Source organism: Calliopsis andreniformis, unplaced genomic scaffold (assembly GCF_051401765.1).
Source record: "Calliopsis andreniformis isolate RMS-2024a unplaced genomic scaffold, iyCalAndr_principal scaffold0035, whole genome shotgun sequence".
In the NCBI taxonomy this organism is placed as follows: domain Eukaryota; kingdom Metazoa; phylum Arthropoda; class Insecta; order Hymenoptera; family Andrenidae; genus Calliopsis; species Calliopsis andreniformis.
Window position 1 is genome coordinate 5,561,473 of NW_027480444.1, and position 8,721 is coordinate 5,570,193.

Consider the following 8,721-nt stretch of genomic DNA (forward strand, 5'->3'; position numbering starts at 1 on the left):
ACGTCAATACTCAATCCTCAATAGAATATCATCAAGTCACAGATTTCAATACTCAATACTCAATCTGCAATCTACAGATCTCTATCCACAAACATCAATTTTCATCACTCAACCCTCAACACTCAGTCCTCAATGTTCAATACTCAACCATCAATTCTCAATCTTCAATCCTCAATACTGAATCTTCAATCATCAATACCCAACCTTCAATCCTCAATCCTCAATCCTCAATCCTCAATCCTCATTCTTCAATCCTCAATACCCAATCCTCAATCTTCAATCCTCAATCCTCAGTCCTCAATCCTCAATCCTGAATCCTCAATCCTCAATCTTCAATCCTCAGTCCCAAATCCTCAATCTCCAATACTCAATCCTCAGTCCTCAATACCCAGCCCTCAATCTTCAATCCTCAATCCTCAATCCTCAACTCTCAATCCTCAATCCTCAGTCCTCAGTCTTCAAACCACAATCCTCAACCCTCAGCCCACATCCTCAATCCTCAATCCTCAATCTCCAATCCTCAAGCCTCAATCCTCAAGCCTGAATCCTCAATCCTCAATCCTCAATCCTCAATCCTCAATCCTCAATCCTCAATCCTCAATCCCGAATCCACAATCCTCAATCCTCAATCCTCAACCTTCAATCCTCAATGCTCTATCATCAATCCTCAGTCCTCAAGTCTCAATCCTCAATTCTCAATCCTCAATCGTCAATCTTCAATCCTCAATACACAATCTTCAATCCTCAATCCTCAATCCTCAATCCTCAATCCTCATTCTTCAATCCTCAATACCCAATCCTCAATCTTCAATCCTCAATCCTCAATCCTCAATCCTCAGACCTCAGTCCTCAAACCTCAATCCTCAACCCTCAGCCCTCATCCTCATCCCTCAATTCTCAATCCTCAATCCTCAATCCTCAATCCTCGATCCTCAATCCTCAATCCTCAATTCTCAATCCTCAGTCCTCAAACCTCAATCTTCAAACCTCAATACTCAATCTTCAATCCTCATTCCTCAATCCACAATCCTCAATCCTCAATCTTCAATCCTCAATACTCAATCTTCAATCCTCAACCCTCAGTCCTCGAACATCAATCCTGAATCCTCAATCCTGAATCCTCAATCTTCAGCCCTCAGTCCTCAACAATCAGTTGTCAATCCTCAATCCTCAATAGAATATCACCAATTCACAGTTTTCAATACTCAATACTCAATCTGCAATCTTCAAATCTCTATACACAAACATCAATCCTCATCACTCAACCCTCAACACTCAGTCCCCAATCATCAATATTCAATCCTCAATCCTCAATCCTCAATCCTCAATCCGCAGCCTTCAATCCTCAATGCTCAAACTTCAATCCTCAGTCCTCAATTCTCAATCCTCAATTCTCAATACTCAATCTTCAATCTTCAATCCTCAATACTCAATCTTCAATCCTCAATCCTCAATCCTCAATCCTCAATCCTCATTCTTCAATCCTCAATACCCAATCCTCAATCTTCAATCCTCAATCCTCAATCCTCAGTCCTCAGTACTCAAACCTCAATCCTCAAACCTCAGCCCTCATCCTCATTCCTCAATTCTCAATCCCCAATCCTCAATCCTCAATCTTCAATCCTGAATACTCAATCTTCAATCCTCAATCCTCAATCCTCAATACTCAATCTGCAATCCTCAATCCTCAGTCCTCACTCCTCAATCCTCACTCTTCAATCCTCAATACCGAATCCTCAATCTTCAATCCTCAATCCTCAATCCTCAATTCTCAATCCTCAACCCTCAATCCTCAGACTCCAAACATCAATACTCAGCCCTCAGTCCTCGTCCTCAATCCACAACCCTCAATCCTCAGTCCTCAATCTTCAATCCTCAAACCCAATACCCAATCCTCAATCCTCAGTCCTCAAACCTCAATCCTGAATCCTCAATCCTGAATCCTCAATCTTCAGCCCTGAGTCCTCAACAATCAGTTGTCAATCCTCAATCCTCAATAGAATATCTTCAATTCACAGTTTTCAATACTCAATACTCAATCTGCAATCTTCCGATCTCTATCCACAAGCATCAATTCTCATCACTCAACCCTCAATATTCAGTCCGCAATCCTCAATCTTCAATCCTCAATCCTCAATCCTGAATCCTCAACCTTAATCGTCAATCCTCAATACTCAATCTTCAATCTTCAATCCTCGATCCTCAATCCTCAATCCTCCATCTTCAATCCTCAATACTCAATCTTCAATCCTCAACCCTCAATCCTCAATCCTCAATCCTCAATTCTCAATCGACAATCTTCAATCCTCAATACTCCATCTTCAATCCTCAATCCTCAATCCTCAATCCTCAATCCTCATTCCTCAATCCTCAATACCCAATCCTCGATCTTCAATCCTCAATCCTCAGTCCTCAATCCTTAATCCTCAATCCTCAATCCTCAATCTTCAATCCTCAGTCCCAAATCCTCAATCTTCAATACTCAATCCTCAATCCTCAATACCCAATCCTCAATCTCCAATCTTCAATCCTCAATCCTCAACTCTCAATCCTCAATCCTCAGTCCTCAGTCCTCAGTCCTCAAGCCTCAATCCTCAACCCTCAGCCCTCATCCTCAATCCTCAATCCTCAATCTTCAATCCTCAAGCCTCAGTCCTCAAGCCTGAATCCTCAATCCTCAATCCTCAGTCCTCTAACCTCAATCCTGAATCCTCAATCTTCAGACTTCAGACCTCAACAATCAGACGTCAATACTCAATCCTCAATAGAATATCATCAAGTCACAGATTTCAATACTCAATACTCAATCTGCAATCTTCAGATCTCTATCCACAAACATCAATTCTCATCACTCAACCCTCAACACTCAGTCCTCAATGTTCAATACTCAACCATCAATTCTCAATCTTCAATCCTCAATACTGAATCTTCAATCATCAATACCCAATCTTCAATCCTCAATCCTCAATCCTCAATCCTCAATCCTCATTCTTCAATCCTCAATACCCAATCCTCAATCTTCAATCCTCAATCCTCAGTCCTCAATCCTCAATCCTGAATCCTCAATCCTCAATCTTCAATCCTCAGTCCCAAATCCTCAATCTCCAATACTCAATCCTCAGTCCTCAATACCCAGCCCTCAATCTTCAATCCTCAATCCTCAATCCTCAACTCTCAATCCTCAATCCTCAGTCCTCAGTCCTCAAACCACAATCCTCAACCCTCAGCCCACATCCTCAATCCTCAATCCTCAATCTCCAATCCTCAAGCCTCAATCCTCAAGCCTGAATCCTCAATCCTCAATCCTCAATCCTCAATCCTCAATCCTCAATCCTCAATCCTCAATCCTCAATCCTCAATCCTCAATCCTGAATCCACAATCCTCAATCCTCAATCCTCAACCTTCAATCCTCAATGCTCTATCATCAATCCTCAGTCCTCAAGTCTCAATCCTCAATTGTCAATCCTCAATCGTCAATCTTCAATCCTCAATACACAATCTTCAATCCTCAATCCTCAATCCTCAATCCTCAATCCTCATTCTTCAATCCTCAATACCCAATCCTCAATCTTCAATCCTCAATCCTCAATCCTCAATCCTCAGTCCTCAGTCCTCAAACCTCAATCCTCAACCCTCAGCCCTCATCCTCATCCCTCAATTCTCAATCCTCAATCCTCAATCCTCAATCCTCGATCCTCAATCCTCAATCCTCAATTCTCAATCCTCAGTCCTCAAACCTCAATCTTCAAACCTCAATACTCAATCTTCAATCCTCATTCCTCAATCCTCAATCCTCAATCCTCAATCTTCAATCCTCAATACTCAATCTTCAATCCTCAATCCTCAGTCCTCGAACATCAATCCTGAATCCTCAATCCTGAATCCTCAATCTTCAGCCCTCAGTCCTCAACAATCAGTTGTCAATCCTCAATCCTCAATAGAATATCACCAATTCACAGTTTTCAATACTCAATACTCAATCTGCAATCTTCAAATCTCTATCCACAAACATCAATTCTCATCACTCAATCCTCAACGCTCAGTCCCCAATCCTCAATATTCAATCCTCAATCCTCAATCCTCGATCCTCAATCCTCAACCTTCAATCCTCAATGCTCAATCTTCAATCCTCAATCCTCAATACTCAATCCTCAATTCTCAATCCTCAATCGTCAATCTTCAATCCTCTATACTCAATCTTCGATCCTCAGTCCTCAATCCTCAATCCTCAATCCTCAATCTTCAATCCTCGATACTGAATCTTCAATCCCAAATCCTCAATCCTTAATCCTCAATCCTCAATCCTCAATCTTCAATCATCAGTCCCCAATCCTCAATCTTCAATCCTCAATCCTCAATCCTGAATCCTCAATCTTCAGCCCTCAGTCCTCAACAATCAGTTGTCAATCCTCAATCCTCAATACAACATCATCAATTCACAGTTTTCAATACTCATTACTCAATCTGCAATCTTCAAATCTCTATCCACAAACATCAATTCTCATCACACAACACTCAACACTCCGTCCCCAATCCTCAATCTTCAATCCTCAATCCTCAATACTCAATCCTCAATCCTCAATCCTCAATACTCAATCCTCAATCGTCAATCCTCAATCCCCAATACTCAACCTTCAATCCTCTATCCTCAATCCTCAATCCTCAATCCTCAATCTTCGATCCTCAATACTCAATCTTCAATCCTCAATCCTCAATCCTCAGTCCTCAATCCTGAATCCTCAATCATCAATCCTCAATCCTCAATCCTCAATCCTCAATCCTGAATCCTCAATCCTGAATCCTCAATATTCAGCCCTCAGTCCTCAACAGTCAGTTGTCAATCCTCAATCCTCAATACAATATCGACAATCGCAGTTGTCAATACACAATACTCAATCTGCAATCTTGAAATCTCTATACACAAACATCAATTCTCATCACTCAACCCTCAACACTCAGTCCCCAATCCTCAATATTCAATCCTCAATCCTCAATCCTCAATCCTCAATCGTCAACCTTCAATCCTCAATGCTCAACCTTCAATCCTCTGTCCTCAATTCTCAATCCTCAATTCTCAATCCTCAATCGTCAATCTTCAATCCTCAATACTCAATCTTCAATCCTCAATCGTCAATCCTCAATCCTCAATCCTCATTCTTCAATCCTCAATACCCAATCCTCAATCTTCCATCCTCAATCCTCAATCCTCTGTCCTCAGTCCTCAAACCTCAATCCTCAACCCTCAGCCCTCATCCTCATTCCTCAATTCTCAATCCTCAATCCTCAATCCTCAATACTCAATCTTCAATCCTCAATCCTCAATCCTCAATCCTCAATCCTCAATCCTCAATCATCAATTCGCAGTCCTCAATCCTCAATCCTCAGACCTCAAGCGTCAATACCCAACCCTCAGTCCTCGTCCTCAATCCACAACCCGCAACCCTCAATCCTCAATCTTCATACATCAATATTCAACCTTCAATCCTCAATCCTCAATCCTCAATCCTCAATCCTCAATCCACAATCCTCAATCCCGAATCCACACTCCTGAATCCTCAATCTTCAGCCCTCAGTCCTCAAGAGTCAGTTTTCAATCCTCAATCCTCAATAGAATATCAACAATTCACAGTTTTCAATACACAATACTCAATCTGCAATCTTGAAATCTCTATACACAAACATCAATTCTCATAACTCAACACTCAACACTCAGTCCCCAATCCTCAATATTCAATCCTCAATCCTCAATCCTCAATCCTCAATCCTCAACCTTCAATCCACAATGCTCAATCTTCAATCCTCAGTCCTCAATTCTCAATCCTCAATTCTCAATCCTCAATCGTCAATCTTCAATCCTCAATACTCAATCTTCAATCCTCAACCCTCAATTCTCAATCCTCAATCCTCAATCCTCATTCTTCAATCCTCAATACCCAATCCTTAATCTTCAGTCCTCAATCCTCAATCCTCAGTCCTCAGTCCTCAAACCTCAATCCTCAAACCTCAGCCCTCATCCGCATTCCTCAATTCTCAATCCTCAATCCTCAATCCTCAATCCTCAATCTTCAGCCCTCAGTCCTCAACAATCAGTTGTCAATCCTCAATCCTCCATACAACATCATCAATTCACAGTTTTCAATACTCATTACTCAATCTGCAATCTTCAAATCTCTATCCACAAACATCAATTCTTATCACACAACACCCAACACTCCGTCCCCAATCCTCAATCTTCAATCCTCAATCCTCAATACTCAATCCTCAATCCTCAATCCTCAATCCTCAATACTCAATCCTCAATCGTCAATCCTCAATCCCCAATCCTGAACCTTCAACCCTCTATCCTCAATCCTCAATCCTCAATCCTCAATCTTCAATCCTCAATACTCAATCTTCAATACTCAATCCTCAATCCTCAGTCCTCAATACTCAATCCTCAATCCTCAATCCTCAATCCTCAATCCTCAATCCTCATTCTTCAATCCTGAATACCCAACCCTCAATCTTCAATCCTCAATCCTCAATCCTCAGTCCTCAGTCCTCAAACCACAATCCTCAACCCTCAGCCCTCATCCTCATTCCTCAATTCTCAATCCTCAATCCTCAATCCTCAATCCTCAGTCCTCAGTCCTCAATCCACAATCCTCAACCCTCAGCCCTCAACCTCATTCCTCAATTCTCAATCCTCAATCCTCAATCCTCAATCTTCAAACCTCAATACTCAATCTTCAATCCTCAGTCCTCAGTCCTCAAACCTCAATTCTGAATCCTCAATCCTGAATCCTCAACCTTCAGCCCTCAGTCATCAACAATCTGTTGCCAATCCTCAATCCTCAATAGAATATCCTCAATTCACAGTCTTCAATACTCAATATCCCATCTGCATTCTTCAGATCTCTACCCACAAACATCCATTCTCATCACTCAACCCTCAACACTCAGTCCTCAATGTTCAATCCTCAGTCCTCAATTCTAAATCTTCAATCCTCAATACTGAATCTTCAATCCTCAGTCCTCAGTCCTCAATCCTCAATCCTCAATCCTCAATCCTCAATCCTCAATCCACAATCCTGGATCCTCAATCCTGAATCCTCAATCTTCAGCCCTCAGTCCTCAGCAGTCAGTTGTCAATCCTCAATCCTCAATAGAATATCAACAATTCACAGTTTTCAATACACAATACTCAATCTGCAATCTTGAAATCTCTATACACAAACATCAACCCTCATCACTCAACCCTCAACACTCAGTCCCCAATCATCAATATTCAATCGTCAATCCTCAATCCTCAATCCTCAATCCTCAACCTTCAATCCTCAATGCTCAAACTTCAATCCTCAGTCCTCAATTCTCAATCCTCAATTCTCAATACTCAATCTTCAATCTTCAATCCTCAATACTCAATCTTCAATCCTCAATCCTCAATCCTCAATCCTCAATCCTCAATCCTCATTCTTCAATCCTCAATACCCAATCCTCAATCTTCAATCCTCAATCCTCAATCCTCAGTCCTCAGTACTCAAACCTCAATCCTCAAACCTCAGCCCTCATCCTCATTCCTCAATTCTCAATCCCCAATCCTCAATCCTCAATCTTCAATCCTCAATACTCAATCTTCAATCCTCAGTCCTCAGTCCTCAAACCTCAATTCTGAATCCTCAATCCTGAATCCTCAACCTTCAGCCCTCAGTCATAAACAATCTGTTGCCAATCCTCAATCCTCAATAGAATATCCTCAATTCACAGTCTTCAATACTCAATACCCCTTCTGCAATCTTCAGATCTCTACCCACAAACATCCATTCTCATCACTCAACCCTCAACACTCAGTCCTCAATGTTCAATCCTCAGTCCTCAATTCTCAATCTTCAATCCTCAATACTGAATCTTCAATCCTCAATCCTCAATCCTCAATACTCAATCTGCAATCCTCAATCCTCAGTCCTCACTCCTCAATCCTCATTCTTCAATCCTCAATACCGAATCCTCAATCTTCAATCCTCAATCCTCAATCCTCAATTCTCAATCCTCAACCCTCAATGCTCAGACTCCAAACATCAATACTCAGCCCTCAGTCCTCGTCCTCAATCCACAACCCTCAATCCTCAGTCCTCAATCTTCAATCATTAATATTCAATCTTCAATCCTCAATCCTCAATCCTCAATCCCCAACCCTCAATCTTCAATCCTCAAACCCAATACCCAATCCTCAATCCTCAGTCCTCAAACCTCAATCCTGAATCCTCAATCCTGAATCCTCAATCTTCAGCCCTGAGTCCTCAACAATCAGTTGTCAATCCTCAATCCTCAATAGAATATCTTCAATTCACAGTTTTCAATACCCAATACTCAATCTGCAATCTTCCGATCTCTATCCACAAACATCAATTCTCATCACTCAACCCTCAATATTCAGTCCGCAATCCTCAATCTTCAATCCTCAATCCTCAATCCTGAATCCTCAATCTGAATCGTCAATCCTCAATACTCAATCTTCAATCTTCAATCCTCAATACTCCATCTTCAATCCTCAATCCTCAATCCTCAATCCTCAATCCTCATTCTTCAATCCTCAATACCCAATCCTCGATCTTCAATCCTCAATCCTCAGTCCTCAATCCTTAATCCTCAATCCTCAATCCTCAATCTTCAATCCTCAGTCCCAAATCCTCAATCTTCAATACTCAATCCTCAATCCTCAATACCCAATCCTCAATCTC